The 25,641-nt window shown below is 39.6% G+C and overlaps 1 protein-coding gene across 1 annotated transcript in view; it reads right to left on the bottom strand.

The window, feature by feature from the left end:
• OTUD4 (OTU deubiquitinase 4) overlaps positions 1–8,706 on the bottom strand; it is a 91,617-nt gene extending 82,911 nt beyond the window's left edge. The window contains exon 1 of the mRNA XM_067736767.1: positions 8,691–8,706. The gene's annotated coding sequence lies outside the window, so the exon portion shown is untranslated. The remainder of the gene's footprint in view (positions 1–8,690) is intronic.
• Between the last annotated feature and the right edge of the window lie 16,935 nt (positions 8,707–25,641).

Here is a 25,641-nt window from a genome sequence, read left to right as displayed (position 1 = left end):
GTAAAAAAAAAATAATCATACACATATATTCACTGAAAACCATAAATTGCAAAGTTGTATGTCTTGTGTTGTCTACATTTTAAACTGGTTTATTCAGATATAATTGTCCTATGATAAACTGCATATTTTAGGGTGTACACTTTGATAAGTTTTAAAATTTTTATTTTATATTGGGGTACAGCTGATTTACAATGTTGTGTTAGTTTCAGGTGTACAGCAAAGTGATTCAGTTATACATATATCTATTCTTTTTCAAATTCTTTTCCCATTTATTATAGAATACTGAGCAGAGTTCCCTGTGCTGTACAGTAGGTCCTTGTTGATTATACACTTTGATAAGTTTTATACCTGTGAACTTATCACCACGATCAAGACAATGAAAATATCCATCACCCTCAAAAGTTTCCTTGTGCACCTTGACAATCTTTCTCTTGCCTCTCTCTCCCACCCAAACAATCACTGATCCGCTTTCTGTCACTAAAGATTAGTTTATATTTTCTAGAGTTTTAAGAAAATCAAAACATTTAATATATTCTCTTTTTGTTATAGATAGATATCTATATAGATATAGATATAGTATAATTTGTTTATCCATTCACCTGTTGATGGACATTTGGATTGCTTCCAGTTTTAAGTTATTTCAAAGAAAACCTTCTATGAACATATGTCTTTGTATGAACATATGCTTTCATTTCTTTTGGGTAAATACTAAAGAGTGGAATGATTGGATCACAGGGCAGATGTATGTTTAACTTTTTAAGAAACTGTCGACCTGTTTTTCAAAGTGACTGTAGCATTTTATACTCCACCAGAAGTCTATGAGAGTTCTAGTCTTCAAATTTTGGCCCACACTTGGGCCAGTCTTTTTAATTTTAATCATTTTTAATTTTAATCATTCTAATAGGTTCATGGTGGTATCTCACTGTAGTTTTAATTTCCTTTTCCCTAGTGACTGATGCTGTTGAGCACCTTTTCATATGCTTATTCGCCATCCATATCTGTTCAAATCTTTTGCTCATTTAAAAAAATGTAGTCTTTGTTTTTCAAAAATAAAAAGAAATAAAATAATATTGGTTAGTGTATGTCAAAAAAATGTTTAGAGGACCACTCCCCAAACCAAAAAAAGTAAATATTTGTGGATATTAGAATTAAAGGAAAATTTAACCTTATAAGTTATTCATTTTTGAAATGTTTAAATATTTTTGCAATGAGCATGTGTTACTTATTAGGAAAAACAATTTATCTTTCTTTCTTTTGCAGATGTACATTTAAGACAATCTTTATGGATTTGATGATTTGGTGAAGAAGGCCCAGAGAATGATTTTGGAGTAATGAGAATTGAGTTTTATACAGCTGCTGCTACCTCTTCTCACACAGCATTATAAGGATGCTTCCTGAGGACAGAACATCTGGGAACAACTGGTGGAAGAAGGGTATTGCTAGACAGAGTGCTAGAAAGATAGCGCTTTGACTAGTTTTTATTTTGCTCTGCAAACATGGCGGGTCAGGGAAGAGGCTGAGCCAAGCATCTGGAAAGACAGGTGAGTTCTGGGAAAAGATGAGATGAGAAGACTGCTTGGGGAGGAACTTTGGGAAGTCACAGGAGGTGAATTTAGGGGAAATTGTTTTGTGAAAGGGTGGTATAACCCTCTTCATCTGCCCAAGAAAACATCTTTAAAATCGACATTATTCATTAGTTCTTTTTGGACGTCAACTTATGTTTTCTGGGTATCTCCAGGTTGATACAGAGAGAGAGCAGGGGTGGACCAAGGAGTAACCTTATGACCTCAGCTCACAAAACTCTTAAACTGAGAAGAGGAAGTGGTGAAAGAAAAGAGAAATGTTGAGCAAGTACAAATTTAGTCTTAAATCACTTAAAATAATTTTTAAAAATTGTAAAGGTAATTTTTAAGAGCAATTTTAGGTTTCCAATAAAATTGAGAGGGAGGTTACAGAGATTTTCCGTATATCCCCTCTCTTCACATATGCATAACTTCCCGCTTTATCAACATCCCCCTTTATCAACATCAGTCACCAGGATGGTATATATTTTTACCAAAGGTGAACCTACAGTGACATATCATAGTCACCCAAAGGTCATTGTTTACTTTAGGGTTCACTCTTGGTGTTTTCCACTCTATTTCACTGCCTTAAAAATCTTCTTTTTGCTGCCTATTCACGTCTTCCCTCCCCCCAATCCTGGCAACCACTAATAATTTTAATTGTCTCCATAGCTTTGCTTTTTCCAGAATGTCCTATAATTGGAATCATGCAGTATGTAGTCTTTTCAGATTGGCTTCTTTCCCTTAGGAATATGCATTTAAGGTCCTTATGTTGTTTCATGGCTTGATAGCTCATTTCTTTTTAGCACTGAATAATATTCCATTGTCTGATGTACCACAGTTTATTTATCCATTCACCTACTGAAGGACATCTTAGTTGTTTTCAAGTTTTAGCAGTTATGAATATAGCTGCTATAAACACCCGTGTGCAGGTTTTGTGTAGACATAAATTTTCAGCTCCTTTAGGTAAGTAGCAAGGAACATGATTGCTGGATCCTATGATAAGAATATGTTTAGTTTTTTATGAAACTCCCAAACTGTGTTCCAAAATGACTCTGCCATTTTACATTCCCACCAGCATTGTATGAGTGTTTCTGTCGTTCCACATTCTTACCAGCATCTGGTGTTTTCAGTGTTCTGAATTTTGGCCATTCTGATATGTGTCTAGTGGTATCTCATTGTTGTTTTAAATCTCATTTCCCTGGTGACATATAATGTAGAGCATCTTTTCATATGCTTATTTACCACCTGTTTATCTTCTTTGGTGGAGTGTCTATGAAGATCTTTGGTTATTTTTAAATTGGGTTCTTTGTTTTCTTCCTATTGAGTTTTAAGAGTTCTTTGTATATTTTGGATAACAGTCCTTTCAGATGTCTTTGCGAATATTTTCTCCGATTCTGTGGCTTGCCTTCTCATTTTCTTGACATTGTCTTTTGCAGAGCAGAAGTTTTAAATTTTAATGAAGTTCAGCTTACTACTTATTTCTTTCATGGATCAGGTCTTTGGTGGTGAATCTCACTTTTTTTTTTTTAAACCCATTTTTTAAAAGTCCTCTTGACTAGGTAAAGTGAAAGAAGAGAGGCAGCCTCTATCCATCAGAGTCCTCATAGAAAACACTGTCAAAAGGTCACTGAAAAGATTATAATGAAGAGACTACTTCCTGAGATGAAGTCAAGGTTAAGGGAAATAAAAGATGTTGACCTAGCGGGAAACAGTTGCCAGCCCTAGGCCTAAAGGGGCAATGGGAAGGGGCAGCTACTGGATGCTGAAAGAGAGGAGCTGCTGGAGAGGAATGTGGCCTTAAGTAGAGGAACCAAATGGGAGCCAGAAAACAGGGAACCATGATGTATTCCACACAGGTCAGTGGCCAGAGGCTCAGAGAAGAGCTGGGACAGAGTGAATCTAGTTGGGCCTATGAAGGACATCCTCGCACAGACTCCCAACAGAATCCTACTCTTCCCATCCATTCACCCCTTAAACCACCCACTTCCATCTAGAAAGTCATAAAGAACAGTTTCAACCTAGAGGCTGGTGATTCCTAATTCCTTTTGGCTCACAGACTCCAAAAAGCACTCATAAGCACCTTCATAAATTTACATACAATATTTCTCCTCCTTACAGACAGGGGGCCCTTTACTAAGCAAGTAGTTAGGTCTTTCTCACTGATATTCTTGCAAAAATTAGTAGCCAATACCTGAAAAAAGTTTTGAAATAAATCCAGATTGTATATTTAAAATAAAAAAAATTCAGGAGGAAATTTCTGCTTAAAAGGAAATTTCAAAAGTACATGGCTTTTTTTTTTTAACTTCAATAAACACTTTAGCTTTATTTGACATTCTACACATGTCATTTCTAACTCTGATGGCAGTAAGTTATGAAATCCTCGATTACAAGGGTAGGTGTTACAGATGGAATGAAAATTTCCATTTCTTGCCTTTGCTGCTAAGGGTTGGTTTGACTGAGAAAGATGTCAGAATTCTCAAACACGCTGTGAGTTGGATTCCTTCTGTATCATGTCTTTGTCTTTGTTCTCCAGTCATTGAGGTCATCTTTGGTTTTTGTTTGTTTGTTTGTTTTTGGCCATGCCACGTGGCATGCGGGATCTTAGTTCCCAGACCAGGGGACCAGGGATCGAACCCATGGCCCCTGCAGTGGAAGTGAGAAGTCTTAACCACTGGACCACCAGGGAAATCCTGAAGTCATCTTTGTCAAGATCTGCTCCATTGACACTATCTGGTATTTTGAGCAGAGGTAACGTGCGGATTTCTGCAGTGTTTCCCGATTCTAGAGGTATTTTCCTGACAAGGAATTGGCACCCTGGGTTATAGCTGGCAGGAAAACTTTCCCCAGATCTGTAAAGTTTCCTTAGCTGTCTACCTCCAATCTTCCAGAGAGGTAGCCTCATCCAAAGAGTAGGTAGTTTTCTAGCAATTCCCCTCACAGTGAGTAAGGGACTTTGATTAGGAGTGTGGGCCCCAAATTTAGACTGCTTGAAGCTTGGAACCACTCTTTAAAACCTTGAGAACTTAAGCAAGTGACTTGGCTCGACTTCCTCATCAGTGGATAATAACAGTACCTATTTAATAAGATTGTTGTGAGGATTAGATTAATTCAGATAAAGCTTTATAATGGGGTAGCCACATTTTGTTATTATTCTAATAGCCACATACATCTAGAAAGCTGTGGAAAAATTCTTTCCTGTCATTCATTCTTCTGTTCATTCGTTCATGTGCTTCTGAATATTTACTGAGCTCAGCACTGTGCTCTGTGCTAGAGATACAACGATCAACTAAAACAGAATTAGTCCCTGGCTTCCTTGAGCCCATAGTCTAGTAGGGAAGACAGATGCTAATCAAATAATCATAACCACAAATATAAAATTATTATGGAAGAAAGGGACATGGTTCTATGAGAACCAATAATGGAGAGCTATGACCCTAAAGAAGTGTTGTTTAATCTGAGATCTTAAGGCTGAGAATGAGTTCTCTACCTTGAATTCAGTTAAGTGCTGATAGACTTACTTTTCAGACAGCTGGGCTTTCTATATAGCAGAGGAGAACTTCAAAAACTTCAGAAAAGACAGAAATTCAAGGCTCTGACATTGAATAGGTTGATGACTTTTGGAGTAGTAAACAATATTTTAATCAGGGTTTGTCTCTGACATGAATGCAAGACAGTCTGGGATGGAATGAATCTCAGTGACGTGTGGAGTTTCTTCCTTCACCAAGCCAGAAAGCCCAGAGGCACTGCCAAATACGGCTGGGTCTCCGGCTGTGCCCAGGATCAATGTCTGAGTTGAAGTTTTGTTTGGCAAATAAAGTTTTTACAATTTCAAAACCACAGGAGGCCTCTGAACTTTCCAGAAGGGCTCCCAACATAGGAATCCTCCTCTGATACTGTCTTCATACAAATAACATGGGAACCAGGACTTCACTCTGCTAAGAGAAGTCAATACCTTCATGATAAAGAGAAATGGTCCCCAATGTTCATAGCAGCACTATTCACAATAGCCAAGAAGTGGAAGCAGCCCGTGTGTCCATCGACAGAGGAATGGATAAAAAAGATGTGGTAGATGGAATTCTACTCAGCCATAAAAAAGAATGAAATAATGCCATTGGCAGCAACATGGATGGACCTAGAGAGTATCATACTAAGTATCATACTAAGTAAAATAAGTCAGAAAGAGAAAGACAAATATCATATGATATCGCTTATATGTGGAATCTAAAACCTGGCACAAATGAACTTATTTACAAAACAGAAACAGACTCACAGACATAGAAAACAAACTTATAGTTACCAAAGGGGAAGGAGGGCGGAGTCAGGAGTATGGGATTAACAGATACACACTACTATAACAACAAGGACCTACTGTATAGCACAGGGAACTATATTTAATATTTTGTAATAACCTATAATGGAAAAGAATCTGAAAAAAAATAAAAATGGGGATAATATATATTTTTAAAGTGCTGTCCGAAAAAAAGAGAGAGAGAGAGAAGGGCAATTCTTCAATGATCTGCTCCAAAATACTGACATAGATTTTACTGATTCTGGAATGGATGAGAACATTTGACAGGGTATTGTCTGAGTTTTAAAATTTTCCTCCAAGGCATAAATCAGCGTAACCACTTCCAAGACACATTGCTTCCTCAAGGTCTTTTATCTGGTAACAGATAAAACTGCAGTATGCAGTTTTGTAGGATGACCAAAGACAACATTCTTTGTGTTGAAGCAAATCCAATTTTGGTAACATTTTAATGTCTTTCAATTGAGCATTTGACTTAGGCAAAAAAAGCAGACCATGCAGTGAACTGTCAGGATGTAAGGGACCACTTCAGCTCTGTTGGCTTCCTACTTCCATAGGTAAGCATCTTGCCACACAAGATGCCCTCTGACTTTTGTGTTCTGCTGATACAAATAAAACCCAACCATACATATATATATATATATGGTGATATTTCCTAGCCTAAGCTGGTATCAAGTTATAGATAGATAGGTGATAGATGTTCATGATCATAATAACATAAAACATTTGTAATTCATATCAAAGGAAGGCCTGATGGATATTATAGTTGGCCAATGATGACAGTTACAAATTACCAAATGGTACTTTTCTTTACAGGCTGCCCTTTACTTTAGTATGAAACAATGCTTTAGTAACAAATATAAGTTAAACAAAAAGTTTTACTCCCCTAACTATAATTTTAAATATTGGAGAAGACATAAAAGAAGAATATCTTTTCCCACAGGTTGGATCTTCTGAAAGCCACCAGTGGGTGCCCTGGGTCAGAAGGCCCAGGCTAACAACCTCACCTATGTAATCTTTAATCTTACAGTACTAACCTCTCTCTGTTTTTTCTTTCCTCTCTCTTTACTTTCAATTTCACCTTTACAGTTCTTTATGTATTAAATATAACTGTCTGAAATGAGATAGAGAATCATTTAAATAACTTGGAGCAGCAATTTATAAACTGTGGTACAAAAGATCACTGATGCCCACTGAAAGACCTCAACACTTTTCCCAGCCTTCCCTGGCCTTTGCAGTGTCAGTCGTTTTGCATCTCCTCCCCTCTCCTCAGACTTGTTTTTAACCCCAGTGTTTCTCTGAATTATGATGAGTCTCCTAAAGTTTTGTGTATCAAGATTGACCATGTGCACGTCTCAGAGAATATTCTCTTCTCTTAGCAGGGTTTTTTGACCTGTGTAGGGTCTGTGAACTCTTAGGGGATTCAGAGATATCCTTTAAAGGGGTCTGGAACCAAAACCTCCACATGCATTTCCCTATTTGGAGTTCCATGTTCCACAATTCTTTTCTTCCTATGACTGTTTTTCCTGACTTCATTCTTATTTTTCTAGAAGACTCATTACTTCAGCCAATCCATTCATGATCACTTTCTCTTGTTTGTATTATTTTTCTTTCCTCATTCTAAATCCTCATTCACTTCAGCGTTTGAATTTGCAGCCTCCCCGTTACCCTAAATCTGGCCTTGTAAGGAGAGCCCTTCACTTCATGCCCCCAGCAGGGGTCACCCTAGTTCCTTCCCAGAGAGCCATACAGTCCAAATGCCCATTATCAAGTTAAAGGACCCACCTTCTAGTCTTGGAACTGTAGTTCCAGTTTCCATGAAACATTGTAAATACTTAAAGCTCAACATTCACATTGTTCTCATCTCCATTCTTATCTAATAGTGGGTAGCACTTTAAGCTCCCTTTAAAGAAATTATTTATTTATTTATTTTTGGGTGCATTGGGTCTTAGTTGCTGCCCGCGGGCTTTCTCTAGTTGCGGTAAGCGGGGGCTACTCTTCGTTATGGTGCACGGGCTTCTCATTGCAGTGGCTTCCCTTGTTGCGGAGCACGGGTTCTAGGCACACGGCCTTCAGTAGTTGTGGCGCAAGGGCTTAGTTGCTCCGCCGCATGTGGGATCTTCCCGGACCGGGGCACGAACCCGTGTCCCCTGCATCGGCAGGTGGACTCTCAACCACTGCGCCACCAGGGAAGCCCTTTTCATTGTTTTTTAATCAAGCATTCTCTTTAAAATTCTTTTCTATAGTTATTTATGCCATTTAAAAAAATGCATTGAGTTTATTATACTAAATAAAAAAGAACCAGGAAAAATTAGCAACATAACAGCTAGTTACGAAAACATAATAATGTTCCAATTAAAGTGATTACTAGAGTTGAGCTCAGGGAACAACTTGATTTAAACAAAAATATCACACCAGTGATTCTACCTTCTCATTCTTGCCTCATTAGATCATTCCCACAAGCATCAAACATGCCATTATTTTTCTCCTCGTAAAACAAACAAAAACTTTTTTTGAGCCTACTTCTCCAGCTATTACCCCAATTCTCTGCTCTTCTCTGAAACAAAACTACTTAAAAGAGTTGCTTGTATTTTCCATCTTCCTCTCCTCTCATCCTGCCTTTTGTCCATTCAAATCAGGCTTTTTCCCACCACTCCTCTGAACTTGCTCTCGTCCACTGGGTCCCCAGCGACCTTCATGTTGCTAAATCCAATGGTCAATTCTCAGTTCTCATCCTGCTTGACCTATGAGTAGCATTTGACAGTAATGCTTCATACTACAAACATTTTCTTCAGTTGCTTCCAGGACACCACACTGACCTGGTTTTCCTGTCACCTTGCTGATCCCTCATTGTCAATCTCCTGTCCTAGATTCTCGTCCTCTTCTTGTGGGTGTTAGAGTTCCATAAGGCTCTGATGTGGTCCTCTTCTGTTCTACATCTCCACTCATTTCCTAGATGATCTCTTCCAGATCCGTGGCTTTAAATTCCTTCCATGATTCTCTGATGAATCATGTTCCACTGCTGATAGCAGAGATTCCATGACAATAGCTTAGACACAGACGAGTTCACTCTCTCACATAAGAGTCAGAAGGAGCCTGAAGAAGCCAGTCCACAGCTGATGTGGCAGATCCATGAAGTCATCAGAGACTCAGGCTACTTCTGATTTTCTGCTCCGTCATCCTAGTGTGGGGCTTCTATTCTCGGGTCCACCTCATGATCTGAGATGGCTAACTTAGCTCTAGGCATCATCTACAGATCAGGAGGAAGGAAAGGAGAAAGGAGAACCGTCAGCAGACCAGCTCTTTTAAAGGAGCCTTTTTGGAAGCCCCTGGCCCCAACGCACATATACATTTGCAAGTTTATCTCATTAGTTCAATGGCTAGATTCAGTCATGTGCTTATATCTCGCTGCAAGGGAAACTGGTAGTTGTGGCCTTTATTCCAGGTAGCAATATGTTGAGCCAAAGTTGACGTTCTATACTAAAGAGGAAGAGGAGAAAGAATATTTGATAAGCATCTAGTAATCTCTGCTCTAATATCAATATACTGAAGGTCCCATATTAATGTCTCTAGCCCTGTACTCTTCTCTGAGCCTCAAGACTTAGCTCTGCTTGGATGCCTACTTGGCAACTCAAACTTAACATGAGTAAAGTACTCCCTTTACAATGCAGTCTCAGCCATGAATGACTGATTGGGATGAGTTGAGAAAAGAAGGAGGAATGAGAAAGCGAAGACAGTGAATAGAGAGAACTCTTTCAAGGAATTTTGATATAAAAAGGAGCAGAGGGGAAATCATTGCAGTAGTGCAGTCCTCAAGAAGACAAGGGTGGGAATTCCTTGGTGGTCCAATGGTTAGGACTCTGCATTCTCACTGCTGGGGGCCTGGCTTCGATCCCTGGTCGGGGAACTAAAATCCCACAAGCTGTATGGTGTGGCCAAATAAATAATAATAAAATAAAATAAATAAAAATAGAAGACAAGCGTGGGTGGGATGCAATGCACAAGTGAGGAGATTGGCTTTTGATGGAAACAGGAGTTTACAGGTACAACTTTTAGTCAGGAAGGCTCACTGAATTGAAGCTTTGATAACCCACTCTGTACCAAATGAATGACGATAATAGGTCAAACCTAAAGGGAGAAAACAATAAATATAAATCCAGGTTCAGAAATAAGACAAACAGCTCCTAGGTGGAGATAGAACAAAAATGTCAAAGCAAGTAGGCTGAAGCCACAAAGTTTATGGGAAATCCAGAAAGCACAGAGCCCTGGCCAGGATTTCAGCTCCTGAGGCGTAGAGGACACTAAAACTGCTCCATGAGAAACTAGATTCAGCCTTATAGCCTGAAAACTCCTCTCTTCTCAAGAATGAGGCTGAAAAAATATTAAAACTCTAGGTAACTTCTACTAGGAGACATGGCTTTTAGAAAGATATAGACCCAGGAAGAAGGGGGTACCCAGATTCAACCCTACAATCAAAAATTGAGCCATCCTGCCTAATTGCTCTGTGATTGGATCTGCGGACTCCACAATATTACCTTAGGGCAGGAATTCCAAGTTACTACTAGAATACTTGGCTTTTGGTCAAGGGTCTGCTGACAGAGAGAGGTGAGCTCGTGGTTGAAGGCATGGGGAGAGATACAAAGAAAAATGCTACAACCTTTCAAAGGCTTCAGTGTGAACCTGCAACCTCACATTCAAAACGTGGATAGGTTTAATGCTGAGAAAGAAAGCCAACAAAATTAACAATTAGAATGTGAGTTGACTACAGATAAAATCAGTTTTATGTCTGGAGTAGTTTGATAAGATTTTAATATAAATATGATTGAAACGATCAAAGAATTAAAGGCATAATTTTACCAAAAAGAACAAGAGATTATGGAATAAAAATAAACAAAAATGAAACACAAAAGAGATGATCCAAATTTTGTATATAAAAAATACAGTCGTTGGAGTACAAATGTATTAGGTTTGAATTCCAATACAGTCAAAGGGAAAATTAGTGACTTGCAAGATTGTAAAATGGAATAGCCCAGAACACAGAAAAGAGAGCAAAGAGAGAGACATGGGTATGGACAGGGTAAGATGGTGTATTTAGTCGTGGGAGACCAGGCAGTTCTTTTTGTATTGCTTCTATTTTCTCAGTAAAATTAGAGGTGAGATCATCAGCTGACATGGAGGAGGAGACGTTGAGTGTTAGAAGAGAAAGGAAAACAAGTGACAGTCCTTTTAGAGAGTGGGGAGTAAATTAAGGAAATATGGAAGGATTGCCAGGAAGTGCTGGTGGTCCTCTCCAGTCTGTTAGGATTTAGACTGCCTAAAAAAAGTCTGTTGCCAGTGGGACAGATCCTGGTCAAGGGGCAAGAAGCAAACTGAGTGGAAAGACAAATGTTAGGAACACATTCAATTCATTGTGATTATTTACTTTCATAATTGCATGAAAAGGTGGATTCTGTCTATAAAAAGACAGATTTTCAAGTGAAAGTATAGAGAAAAGAAGAAACAGATAACCTATGAGGAAAGAAGAGCAAAGAAAGAGAAAAAAGAAAAAGCAGTCATGTGTATTAGAATCAGGTATAGAGACACACTACTATGTGTAAAATAGATAACCAACAAGGACCTACTGTACAGCACAGGGAATTATACTCAATATTTTGTAATAACCTGTAAAGGTGAAAATCTGAAAAAGAATATACATATATATGTGAATTACTGTTCTATACATCTGAAGCTACAACACTTTAAATCAATTATACTTCAATTAAAAAAAAAGTAGGTATAGTGAGTAGCAAATACTCAGAAAGTAGAAAGAATAATTTAGAAGACAGACTAAATTAGTTATTGGTAGGGGATTGAGAGGGAATCAAATAGCCACTCCTAGTACATTGATCTTCAAAAGTTTTCTTAGTATATTTTAGAAAATTTTCATCAAAATAAATGGAAAGTTTATAATCTAGTCTTTTAAGGGTTAAGTGTCTATCTGGAAAAGTCTGCCCTTGAAAGTTCATTTCTTGATAATTACAGTTATCTGAGGTATGGGAGGTTTTCTTTTTCCTTTCCTTGTTTAGAAAATAATAATATATGCCATCAGAATCTGGCAGTATTCTAACTACTTGTAACATAGGGATCTATATATGTTCATTCATTCAGTCAACACATATTTGTTGCCTGTGTACTTACGCATATCACTGGTTTAATTCCAAGGACATGTCAAGGCATGTCAGTTCTATCACCTGTATTCCATTCCAAGTTCCACTATTCAATACATGGTAAACTGGAATTGGTTGAGTTGCTTAAACTCTTTGAGTCTCAGTTTCCCCTTCTATAAAATAAAAATGAGGATAATGCTACCTTCCCCCGGATAACATTACCCTCCCTCATCAGGTTCCTATGAGCATTAAATGATATAAGATATTTAAAGTGTTTAGGCTCGTGCCTAATAAGTGCTCACTACATGGTAGCTGTTATTCTACTAATTAAATTTAATTCTACTAATTAAAATTCCAAGGAGAATATTATACTGTCTTAGAAGTGATACTAAAGCTAAATATTTCAGAGTGAACCTTGTACGTCTTATTAGGTAACCAATGCACCTAGTATCTTGCTAGGTACTCTGTGGATAGTCAGTAAATGATATCTACCATTATTACTAATAATACTAGTACTTTGGATTTGATAGTACCTCACAATTCTCAAAATGCTGCCATAAGCATTACCTGGTTTGATGCTTACTGCCCCTGGATAAGTAGATATAGGACAAATATTATCTTCTCAGTTAAATAGATAAAGGAGCAGAGACATGGAGAAAAGCTAAGTGACTTGACCAAAATCACATGGCTTATAAACCGAAGATTCCAAACTAGAATACAGGTGTTTGTTACCACGGTTGTTAATAAGCATCATAGAGATTGAAAGCATTTATTAATGCAATTGTTGGTTATCTTAATAATTACACTAATCATTTCCTCGTTTTGATATAGAAATCATTTTCATTTACTTGTTCGTTATTAATATATCTAAGGATATCCACAAACCACAAAGTAACTTCATTAGTTCATATCTGTATGAAGCATAGTTTTCCTTATACATTTACAGTGGGAGCCATTTCATTTTTTAATAGAACACATAGTTCTTTTGGTCAGAGTTTAAAATTCACATTTCCAGCAGTCCCTTTCCAGTGAAAATGTAACTATTGCTGTTTCTCCATATCTTTTTAGTCATTATCTTTCTCTTATCCTTTCCCTCTTCTGTTTCACACTGAAGGCCTGTGAGATTTGCGATGCTTGTTATTTTTGCCATATGGGTGCCTTGTGAAAGTAAATTATTAATATGTTTTTCTCCAATACTTGTAATATTTATTAAAGGTGGGAAGTTGCTGGCACTCCCTATGAAGCCGTATATTAAGCACTTGCCTAGAGTTTGGCCTTGTTGTGATTTGACCTTTGTTAGTCTCCCTATACTTTTGTTTAAGAAGGAAGGTCCTTTCCTGCTTGGGAAGATGGATGGGGCCTTTGATGTACTGGTGGAGAAATGTGTCAAGCTTCGGACCTACAGGAGCCTGGAAAGGGGCTGAATGGTTCTACATAAGGACATGGGATGTCTCTTCTGGAATAGGCAGGAGGGATGGGAAGAAAATTGTGAGGACGGAAGCTGCCATGGGATGTGGGACTGAGGAAACACTGAGGTGTGTTATTTACAGTAAAGTTTCTTAGCTGCTCCTTGAAGATCTACATTTTTCTTCAAGGCCCTTGGAGTTGAATTTGTACATTCTTCAGATGTGTTACTGTGGGTGCTATGAGCAGAGCAATGCTATATTTGGATTATACAATCGTACCCACAAAATTTATTTAATTAAATATACATTTGTACATAGCCCTGTTCTAGATGCTTTTTTAAGAAAAAAATTGTGTTTTGATGATAATGCAGGAAAGTTCAGAACCTGTACACTAAAGGGTTCCTTTTGAAGACCTACTTAAACAGAGTCTGAACTAATTTTTAAAGATTATCTAGAAAACTACTAAAACTTTGTTAGTAGTCTTTAAAACTAGATGAACGAGCTTCTCTGGGAAAATAACCAGTATTAATGTTGGTATATGTCACAGACTATGGGCTTTAGTTTAGAAATGTATTCAGAAAAGCTCTTAATTTTTTCTGGAAATGAGATAGCAGCATTGTTCCAGCAATTTTCCTGAATTGTCTATGTGGTTGGCTTCATTACCCTGTTTGCTAGGAAAATTTGGCCCGTAGTTCTCCCAAGTTCGCAGAATCAGTGAAATTTAGTATAAAGCTGTCATTTTTTCCAGTTAACCAATTTTATTGTCAAGTGAGTGATTCTCTGCTGATTGGCTCCACCACAGATTTGCTTTTCAGCTTGGTGTTCAGTGCTGTTAGGCAATCATTCCTGTGGCAGAGTCCATGGATGAGCTCTCCAAAACAGTTCCCAATCCCTGTCTCCCTTACCTTCATTTACAACTTGAGCTAGAAAACAAGAATCCCCTATTTCCCAGACTCCTTTGCCGCTAAGAGGTGGCCATATAGCATAGTTCTGGCCAAGGAGGTAAAGGGTTTCACTTTGCAAATAGAAAGGAAATAGCTCTTTGGGACAACTTTTTTTTTTTCTGTTTAGACCATTATTTGTCCCTTTTCCTTTTTTCCTGCATTGAACTTGTATGGGATACCTAGAAGTGCAGCAAGCCATCTTTTGACCACAGGGTAATAATCATGAGAAAGGAATCCGAGTTCCAAAGAGCATCACTGAGCCTCTACACCAACATTTGATGGACACACTGTGTTTCATTGAATGAAATAAATACCACACACCCCCCATCCCCACCCCTACCGTGGTCCACTTGGTCCATGTTAGACTTCTGTTGATCGATTACACTTTGGACTAAAACACTCTTTAGACCCACCTGGCTCCTCCCTTTTTCAACAGAAGCAGTTCTGTTACTCGAGTGGATGCTTCTTGGTGGCCTCTCCAGCCATTCCACAAAGCTCTAATTTCTTTTCCAGAATCTATGTGGTTTCTGGAAGGTCATTCCATTCCTGTATCTAGGGATGAAGCACTTCACCTAGGCTAAGCCAGTTGATGCATTCCATATGCTAGCCATAATGTTCGGTTCACAATTGACTGTATGCCTTAAGATGGTCCAATCAGAATGCGTCTCAGGACTTTTAGTGGAAACTCTGAATCATGGTCCCTCTCTTTCTTCAGCAAATGTGGTGTGCAGATGCAATGCCAGGAACTGCTGCAGCCATTTTGCTACCATGTGGCAAAGGCAGCCTGAGCACACAGCTGGCATACTGAAGAGGACAGATCTTACACCCTCACAGAGAGCCAGCCTCCTGATGTGACTGAAGCTGAAGGCTGTCCAGTAATTCCTCTTTATTGTTTAATCATTTCAAGTAGGCTGAAGTCTTACTGATACACAGTTCTAGTTTGGCCTCTACCTCTTAGCAGAAAACTTCATGCGTAAGATAGCTTCCATTTGTTCCTCCAGATTCACTCTACCCCTTTGCTCCCTGTTCTGTGCCTCATGAGGCTGAACTGTTTTGACCATATCAGTGGGTGTCCTTGCCTCTGACTTCCAGTTGGATTTGGCTAACAGGAAGCACCAGCAGGTGATCAGGGGGAAGAAGGGAGTGGAGTAAAACCAAGGTATATATTTTCCTGGACCCCTCCTTGTGGGGTCCCTGCAGGCTGGCTGTGTCCCTTGGCCAAGGCCAGAGCTCCTGTCAAGTAGTCTCTCTGCACAGACTTTTCTTTTTCTAATAACCACACCCTCCTCTTGCCCTTTAGTCCTATGTGTGGTAATGGGTCCTCACTGATGCAAACTAGAGAACTGCCCTATGTCTGTGGTTTCCCTACACTCTGAGCACTTGTCTTTAAATAGTTCTCTTATTAGAATTGCCTCATATCATCCAATTTGACCATGACATCTGTTTCCTGCTGAGGCCCTGACTGGTACACCTCATTCTCTACTCCACCAAGGAAAAAGAGGTTACACCTCTCCACATCTTCAGTCATCATGTGCAGTACCCACACATACTTCAGCTCTGTGTTTTCGAGATTGCTGGGGAAGGTGCAACAGGTCTGTGCCTCTTTTCCTTCTCATAAGCATGGCAATAATCATGCTTTTCCTGCCTATCTTGCCAGGAATGTTGTAAGAATTAAGTCACGTAATGGATGTAGACGTACTTAGAAAAGCCGAGTGCTAGACATAGACAAAGCATTGTTACCGTTATTGCCACTACTACAGAGATAGGTCGACCCACGTTCTAACTGTAGCCTACTGAAAGATATTTGAACACTCTCTCTCTTTCTCTTTCTCTCTCTTTCTCTGAGTTTACGTGGTACTATCTAAACACATACATGTGTTTCAGTGACAACTGCAGATACCTCTAATTCCTGGCGACGTACTCCGATCAACCATCATTTGGGTACAAATCATACTTGTCCTTCATATCCTTTCCTCTGTGGGTGGTTAGGTGACAGAAAGAGCAGGAGCTTTGGAGCCTTCCAGATTTAGCTTCAGGTTTGGCTCTGTCACTTACTAGTTCTTGGTTAGCAAGGGAAATCACTTAGCATCTCTGAGTCTTAGTTTTTTGTCAATGAAATGACCATGATTGGAAAGACTGGATAAAAGAATTTATATAAAGGGCCTGCACGGTTGCCCTTACCTTTTCCTTACCTAGCTCCAGGAAGAGATGTTGAGCAATGGTGCAGCTCACATTTCCTAGACGTGGAACAGGCAGGCCGTGGCTTATCTTACGCACGAGGGACAGAAGGTTAGAATGCCCAAAGATGGACTTTGCGCTGATGGTGGCAAAAGGCCTGGGAAATGACAGCAAGCTCAGGTCAGGGAGGGGACACTCTCTTTGATTGAAACTTACTGGAAACCACACACTGTGGGTGGGACTAACCGGCCACAGAAACCCTTCCCAGAAGTAATCCATGTGATCTGAGGACGTTTTACTGATGAGATTAAGATGCTAAGATGCCATCCTGAAGGAGCCGACCTATAGCACAATTAATGCCTAACCAGCTATAAACTTGGAAATTGTAATATTCTATGGATGTCGATTGAAGTGGTGAGGGAAATAGTATTTACAGAACATCTACATTGGGCCTGGCAGCTTATACACATTATCACACGGAAGCCTCATATTAACCCCACGCAGTGGACATTAAAACCCTTATTCGACTGATGGGGAACTTGACATTCCAATGGCACATAGCATGTAAGTAGCTCTGGATCAGCTTCTCAACCTCACAGGAGGCTGAAGTATATAATATATACAGTGAGTATGAATCTAAGGCCACAAATTTAAGTACACAAGAAATGTATTAACTTTATTCTTACATAACTCAGCTAAATTTATATTCTGAGTCACCACGCGTCAGAATGGCAGAAACTTAATCTCTGCCAATTTGAAATCCTGCCTCTTCCCTTACATGGCGTTTTACCTGAGTTCTGACTTCATCTGCCTTCCTGAAATGTATTGGTTATATGTATTCTGTGGTTCCAAAGCATTGGTGGCAACAGTTAGGGTAGGAGGAAATCTGGTCTTCACTGAGGGGGTCAGGGAGGAATCTCTTCCTCCCTGATTGGTCCATGCAGGTTGTCGTGGAGACATCTTTTGTTCTCATCTCCACAACCCTTCACATCTAGTCAGTTCCTCTCAATTATGCCTTTGCCTCCCTTGGATGTATGAGACCCATTCTGTTGCTGCTCCATAATGATGGTTTAGACTTTGAGGCTATCTGCCTACACAGATCACAGAGCTATCTCTCCTCCGATAGTATGCTACCTCCCCAGGATTCTGCGCAGTTTTATGGGCACAGGGCTCTTCCGCTATTGGATTCCATACTCCCATCTGGGGGTTTGGCCCTGGTTTATATCCTAGTGTTCCAGCTGGAGAGCAGCCCACAGACCCCCTATCTCAGGTCACAATGCTGTTAAACTCATCACTTCCCCTTTAATTCTTTTCTTTCACCAGATGTAGTGAATCCTTTTCTAGTGGTAAGAAAGGTGGTCAGGGAAGACCTGCTCATACAGCTCTCAAAGCTTGCCATGATCAATTTTCTAAAAATTCTAAGGAGCTAGCTTTTGAAGCACAAAGCTAAAAGAGTTTCTATTTTTTTCCTGTTTTCTGCTGTCACGTACCTTCCCTGAGCCAATGAATATCTAATGGTTTAGCTGTCTTCTTCTTTGTTCTCTGACCAGGGATCAAACCGCAGCTCACAGCAGTGAAAGTGCTGAGTCTTTTTTTTTTTTTTTTTTTGCGGTACGCGGGCCTCTCACTGTTGTGGCCTCTCCCGTTGCGGAGCGCAGGCTCCGGACGCGCAGGCTCAGCGGCCATGACTCACGGGCCCAGCCGCTCCGCGGCATGTGGGATCTTCCCGGACCAGGGCACGAATCCGTGTCCTCTGCATCAGCAGGCGGACTCTCAACCACTGCGCCACCAGGGAAGGGAAGCCCTGAGTCTTAACCACTGGACCGCTATCTTAATAGCTGTCCTAGTAGGAGGAAATTCTAGGAAACAGATGAAAACTCTTTCAAAACTATTACCTTGTCTCTGTACAAATGACTTTATTTTAAAATTTATTTAAATACAATAAAAAATATAACTGCAACGTGGATCAGAATCACACGTTAGTCCTCCCTCCCTCTGCTGATTGGGACATATTTTCTCTGTGGGCAAGACACATGGCAAGCCAAATGATCATTAGAAACTCTCTGTCAGAGCAATTAGAGACAAGTGGAAGATGTTGCCTCACTGTGATGGGCTGAAATGCCTTCCAGAACTCCTCGGGAAAGACCTGAATGGGACACAGACTTACACTGACCTTGGGAGCTGTCCCCCGAGTGGGGCTAAATTCTTGATTTCCAACTCACATTTTCCTTGCCTCCACCAAGCCCATCTCTCTTTCAGTTTTCCCATCACTCTTTCCTTACCTCTCGTGTTGGCCCTCAGATCTCTCCAGGCAGAGCACAGTGGAGCTGTTTGGGCCTTAATTTTCTGAAAGTTGTACATGTTCCATGCCTACTAATGAGAGACTGCAACCAAGGTAGCTTGGTTGAGCTCGAGTATGCCCCAAACACCTGAGCCTTGCAATTCTGGGCAACCTCATGCATTCCCGTTTTGTTTTGAAATGAAAATAGATGCACGTGATTAAAACACACACACATACTCACACACACGGAGAAAGAGAAAAGAGTATACAGCATAAAAGTCTACTCTTCACCTTTGATCTCCCCCCTCAACTTCAACTTAGTACTTCCAATCCCATTTCTCAGAAACAATCATTCTTTTTTGTTTGTTTTTAAAATATTTTATTGAAGTAGAGTTGATTTACAATGTTGTTCCAGTCTCTGCTGTACAGCAAAGTGACTCAGTTATACACATAGAGACATTCTTTTTTTATATTCTTTTCCATTATGGTTTCTCACAGGAGATTGAATATAGTTCCCTGTGCTATGCATTAGGACCTTGTTGTTTACCCATTCTAAATGTAATAGTTTGCATCAACCCCAAACTCCCAGTCCATCCCTCTCCCTCCTCCATTCCTTGGCAACCACAAGTCTGTTCTCTATGTCTATGAGTCTGTTTCTGTTTTGTAGATAGGTTCATTTGTGCCATATTTTAGATTCCACATATAAGTGATATCATATGGTATTTGCCTTTCTCTTTCTGACTTACTTCACTTAGTATGATAATCTCTAGTTGTATCCATGTTGGTGCAATGGCATTATTTCATTATTATTTATGGCTGAGTAGTATTCCATTGTATGTATGTACCACATCATCTTTACCCATTCATCTGTCAATGGACATTTAAGTTGTTTCCATGTTTTGGCTACTGTGAACTGTGCTGCTATGAACATAGGGGTGCATGTATCTTTTCGAATTATAGTTTTGTCCAGGTATATTCCCAGGAGTGGGATTGCTGGATCATATGGTAATTCTATTTTTAGTTTTTTAAGAAACCTTCGTACTGTTTTCCATAGTGGCTGTACAAACTTACATTCCCACCAACAAGGTAGGAGGGTCCCCTTTTCTCCACATCCTCTCCAGCATTTGTTATTTGTAGACTTTTTAATAAGGCCATTCTGACCAGTGTGAGGTCATTGTAGTTTTGAGTTGCATTTCTCTAATAATTAGTGACATTGAGCACCTTTTCATGTGTCTACTGGCCATCTGTGTGTCTTCTTTGGAGAAATGTCTATTAAGGTCTTCTGCTCATTTTTTGATTGGGTTATTTGTTTTTCTGTTGTTGAGTTGCTTTTATATTTTGGAGATTAATCCCTTGTCTGTTGCATCATTTGCAAATATTTTCTCCCATTCTGTAGGTTGTCTTTTCATTTTTTAAAACGGTTTCCTTTGCTGTGCAAAAGCTTGTAAGTTTGATTAGGTCTCATTTGTTTAGTTTTGTTTTTATTTCCGCTGCCTTGGGAGAGTGACCTTAGAAAACATTGGTACGATTTATGTCAGAGAATATTTTACCTATGCACAGAGGCAATCATTCTTACCAGTTTCTTGTGAGTCTTTCTAGAGACATTTATATCACACATACACTCTACAAATTGTAATATATACTGTCCATTGCTCTGCCCCTTGCCTTTTTCACTTCACAGTGTATCTACCCATTATGGTTATTTTTTCATTTTTGTAAATTTTCTTTTTTTTTTAAATTTTTTATTGGAGTATAGTTGCTTTACAATGTTGTGTTAGCTTCTACCGCATAGCAAAGTGAATCAGCCATATGTATACATATATCCCCTCTTTTTTGTTTCCTTCCCATTTAGATCACCACAGAGCATTGAGTAGAGTTTCCTGTGCTATACAGTAGGTTCTCATTAGTTATCTTTTTTTTTCTTTTTTGCGGTACGCGGGCCTCTCACTGCTGTGGCCTCTCCTGCCCCGGAGCACAGGCTCCGGACGCACAGGCCAAGCGGCCATGGCTCACGGGCCCAGCCGCTCCGCGGCATGTGGGATCTTCCCAGACCGGGGCACGAACCCGTGTTCCCTGCATAGGCAGGCGGACTCTCAACCACTGCGCCACCAGGGAAGCCCTCTAAAGTGTTTTCTTAATGATGAGCAGAGCATAAAGGCACTCATATCTCTTGAAAAGATAGAGACCTATATTTGTCCCATGTTTTTATTTCTGTACCTGTAATCTATGACCAGGTATAGCACACCAAAATAACGTCTATTAATGTTCTATGACTACAAATTAGACTATCCCAAGTTCTGGAAATGGATGTTTAAGTGGCTTATACCTTATGTTTAAATTGTTTCTACTCTAATAATATGAATTGTTTGTAAACTCACACATCAGGATGTAAGCCCTTGTTAAAAAGAGACATTTATTTAAAAATTTATTTACTTATTTATTTTTGGCTGTGTTGGGTCGGGCTTCCTCTAGTTGTGGTGAGCGGGGGCTACTCTTCATTATGGTGCATGGGCTTCTCATTGTGGTGGCTTCTCTTGAGCACGGGCTCTAGGCACACGGGCTTCAGTAGTTGTGGCATGAGGGCTCAGTAGTTGTGGTTCGTGGGCTCTACAGCACAGCCTCAGTAGTTGTGGTGCACGGACTTAGTTGCTCCACGGCATGTGGGATCTTCCTGGAGCAGGGATCGAACCTGTGTCCCCTGCATTGGCAGGCGGATTCTTATCCACTGTGCCACCATAGAAGTCCCAAGAAACATTTCTTTTTAGGGAAATATCATGGACTACACTTTATGGCATAGAAAGAAGGAGATCTAATTGTCTGGAAATAACCTTCAAATACCTGATTTCTCATGCTAGAGATGCTGTGGGACAAGGGTGCTCATTGGGAGAGGGTGGTCTGGAATGGCCGCCACACCTCCCTGCTGGCCAAGAGAGCCCACTGCTGTGTGGGCCCTTGGCATCTCCCTAGCAGTTGGTGAAAAAGCCAGGCTTTAAGGATTTTGTGCTGCTTCTGAAAATCTATGCAGATTTTGCATGAGAAAGCCTTATTCTTGAGAGCTTTGTATTAAGATTTGATTTGATTATTACGTCTTCCTTCATGTCCTGCTCGATGCTCTGTTTCACTCTAAACTTGGCCTTTGGAGCCAGACAGGCCTGGATTTGGATACCAGGTCTGTCACTGATAACTGTATAACCTTGGACATGTCACTCAACCTTTCTGAGGCTTGTTTTGAACATCCACGATGATGGAATTAATGATACCGACCTCATAGGAATTGTGTGAGCACTGAATGAGACAATGTACATACAATTATTAACAGATAGTACATGCTCAATATTTGGTAGTTCTTCGTTCAACACATATTCATTCAGAGCATAATATGTGTCAGAAATATAGTTCAGGAAGAAGCTGAACCTTGAAATATAAATAAGAATTAGTTAATGAAGGTGGATAGGAGGGCCCCGGGAGCAGGGGGAAAAGTATTCTTCCAAACAGAGGGAACAGTGTGTGCAAAATTACAGAACAAGAGTGAGTGTTGTGTTCTAGAAATGGAAAGAGGACTAGCATACCTGAACCAAGAAATGCAAGACAGGAGATGGCCAGGGGTGAAGCTGGAGATCATCATACAGGGGATTATAGCTCAGGCTAAGATATTTCTATTGTATATTAAAAGCAGTAGCTAACCATTATTAAGCCTATTCTTCAAGGGGAGAAAGAGATCCAAAGAAGGTAAACATTTTCCTAGTACAAAATAGCTAATGAGTGGCAGAGCACTAAAGGGTTTTAAGTAAAAAGTGACATGATCAGATTTTGCTTAGAAATATCATGAAGGCTGCAGAATGGAGCCTATGTGTGCAGGAGGGGTGTGGTGGTGGGTAGGAAGGCTGAGAGGCAAGGAGGCTATGGAGTAATTTCTGTGAAAGAAAATGAGATGAGACGCTAGGAATTAGAGGACCGGGAAGAGTCAAAGTGTGCCTTCCTCTCCGAGGAGATTGGTGATCCTGGATCCCTCCCTGGTGACACATCCATCAATGTCCCAGGCTTTAGAGACTTGCCTGTGGACTGATGGTTTTAGAGCATGGGCAGGGAGTGAGAATGACAAGGTGAGGAGAGGGAAAGACAAAGCCATAGACACCCTGTGGCAGGTCGAGCAGGAGGTGGAGAAGAGGGGAATGCAACGTCAAATCCCAAACATGTAACCATCTTCCCCAGTGAATGGGGGATGGGTAAGCTAATTCCAGGTGTCTGTGTACTTGTTTAACATAAAGTCATGGAAAAGGAAAGTCAACTCTGCTGTCCATACAGAGGCCAAGGAGAGACCATTTAGTCTAGGCTCTTTGAGTCAATGACTTGGGAGGTTGTATTTTTGTGTGTATTTGATCTTGGCCTTATATCATTGCTCTCAATTTTCTTATCTCCACGGTGTCTGTGGAGTGCCTGTGTGTGCCAGATATTGTACATGTGTCTATTCATTCTCACAACAACACTGTAAGGAAGACATGATCTCCATTTTACAGATAAGGAAAATGTTTGGAGAGATTAGGTGGTTTTGATATGTATAATTATACAAGAAGAAGTTGTATTATTGATTTGGGTTTGGAGAAGACATTCCTAAGCAAAATTAAAGCCCACAAGCTTTTTGGAAAATAATTACAGATTACTCTCCATAAAAAAAGTCTAATTCCTGAAATTTGAGAGACACCAAAAGACAAATTAAAAGGCAAGTGACAGGCTGAGAGAAATCATCTGCTCATATATATCAAGCAACATATCAACATACAAAGAGCAGTCACAAATAAATAAGAAAAATTGCAAATAACTCAAGGGGAAAAAAATGGGCAAAAAATATAAACAGTTCACAGAAACGGAGCTATAAATGGTCAAAAAAACATGAAAGATATCCAACATAACTAGTAGTCAGGGAAAAAATCTTATTTTTAATATTAAAAAAGGTTGAAATGTTTTAAATTTAAATAATCACATTTTAATTTCCAAGAACAGCCAATAGGCAGCTTTTACACAGCCACCTATTCTGTTTCAATGGTTACAATCTTCTCTTAATTTCTCTTAAGATAATGATGATTTATTTTTAAAATTGTCTTTCAAAAAAAATCGTCTTCCATTTTCTGTATGAACTATTTTCTCAGAGGTTAATCCAGAGAAATGAAATAATATAACAAAATAGAACAATTTGGTTTTCTTCCAATGTTTGGCAGGTTTTCATTGTCTGTTTATAATGTTTGTAAAACAGATCTAGACTGGCTGATGTGTATTTGAAGATATTTACTCTCCTGGCAGTGAAGGCGGATTTCTATTCCTATTATAGGGACCAGCTATGGTGACTAGGGGGAAGGGTGGGCCAGGGGAACTGTCTTCTGCATGTGGGGTTCCTTGTCCTTCAAGCTACTTGTCAGATATTAGGGCTATGGACTGTCTTCTCTAATCCCAGTGCTCACAGTGGGAGTCTTACTCATCAAAACTCTAATTTTATTTGGCTATTTGCAAATGTTTTGTGGCTTTCCCAGGGGCTGAGGCCAAGTCAGTGGCTCTGGGACTTGAAAGCTGAGGATGCAGGTGTTCCCCAGATCCTTCACTACATGCCAACCTCTCAGACTCAGTTTCCTACCAACCCCAGCTACTTCTGATCAGGACTTATTCCCATCCTCTCGTGGAAAAATTTCCCTGAAAATCCCTATATGGGATTTCTGGTTCCTTGGCTCCCTGAGTTTTCTCCTACCTGGATTAAATCTTCTAGAATTTCCATACTCTTCTGGTCTATTGGTGTCTTTCCTGTTATGGACTTATTTGTATGGCTGTATTTCTTTCATCATTTCACTAGGACTTGGGGAGGGAAGAGGGGTAAATGTGTGAGTTTAGTCAGCCGTCTTAAACTGAGAGTCCAAGTAAGTATTTGGATCCGTTTGTGATAAGTCGTTTGAACGAGAAATACAATATGGTGTGGAGGTGTACACCGGAGAGACCTAACCTAGTCTAGAGGGTTTAGGGAAAAGCCTTCCCTAGAGATACATTTTAAAAGGTAGACCTAAGGTTGAAGTTTGATTTTACTTAGAAGCAGAGAAATGTGCTAGATGGTCTTGAGAGATTTCCCTTGTACTTATGATTTGCCAAGTTTGTGTTCATAGTTGAGAATTTTTTTAAATGAAGTAAAAATGAAAGAAAATAATAAATTCCTTTTCAAAACAGGAAGACTCAAAAATCTGAAATTGCAATGGGCTGAGCTCAGCGTTTCAGCTGGCACCCCTGTCATCACCTCATCGGACTTGCTAACTTAGGCCTAAATGAGCTTCTCAGAAAGTCAGAGCTTTTACTGGAAACTGGAAGATTTATCAAGGGGTTCCCGTCTTGTGGAGAAGGAAAGCTCACCTTTTGCCTCAGCAATTATTTTCTCCTTTATTTAACTCTCTAGTTTTATGTGGGAAAAAAGCCATTAGAGAAACTGTTAATGAAAAATTTTTTTTAAATACCAAAAAAATTACAAAAACCAACTGATGTTTCCTTATGGAATTTAGAGTTACTAGAACTGATGTTGCCTTTTTAGTTATAATTGGTAATTATTTCACTACCATGATCATACCTTGACCTTCAGCATTAGGATCAAAGCTATTATTACCCATATAATACTGCTAATAGGATAAACTAATGGTTAAATTATAGCGGGACCAAGAAGGGATGCTTCCTGTCACATCAGTTAAGTTTGAGTTTTAGAAACTTGTACTTGAAACACTTTCTCTGGTATTTAGAAACTTGAACAAATAATCTGAATCACTAAGGTAAGATTGTCAGAATAGTCATTT

The sequence above is a fragment of the Pseudorca crassidens genome, chromosome 4 (assembly GCF_039906515.1).
Source record: "Pseudorca crassidens isolate mPseCra1 chromosome 4, mPseCra1.hap1, whole genome shotgun sequence".
Taxonomy (NCBI): domain Eukaryota; kingdom Metazoa; phylum Chordata; class Mammalia; order Artiodactyla; family Delphinidae; genus Pseudorca; species Pseudorca crassidens.
Note: the sequence above shows the minus strand (reverse complement) of the source record. Positions and strands in the feature narration are given on the sequence as shown.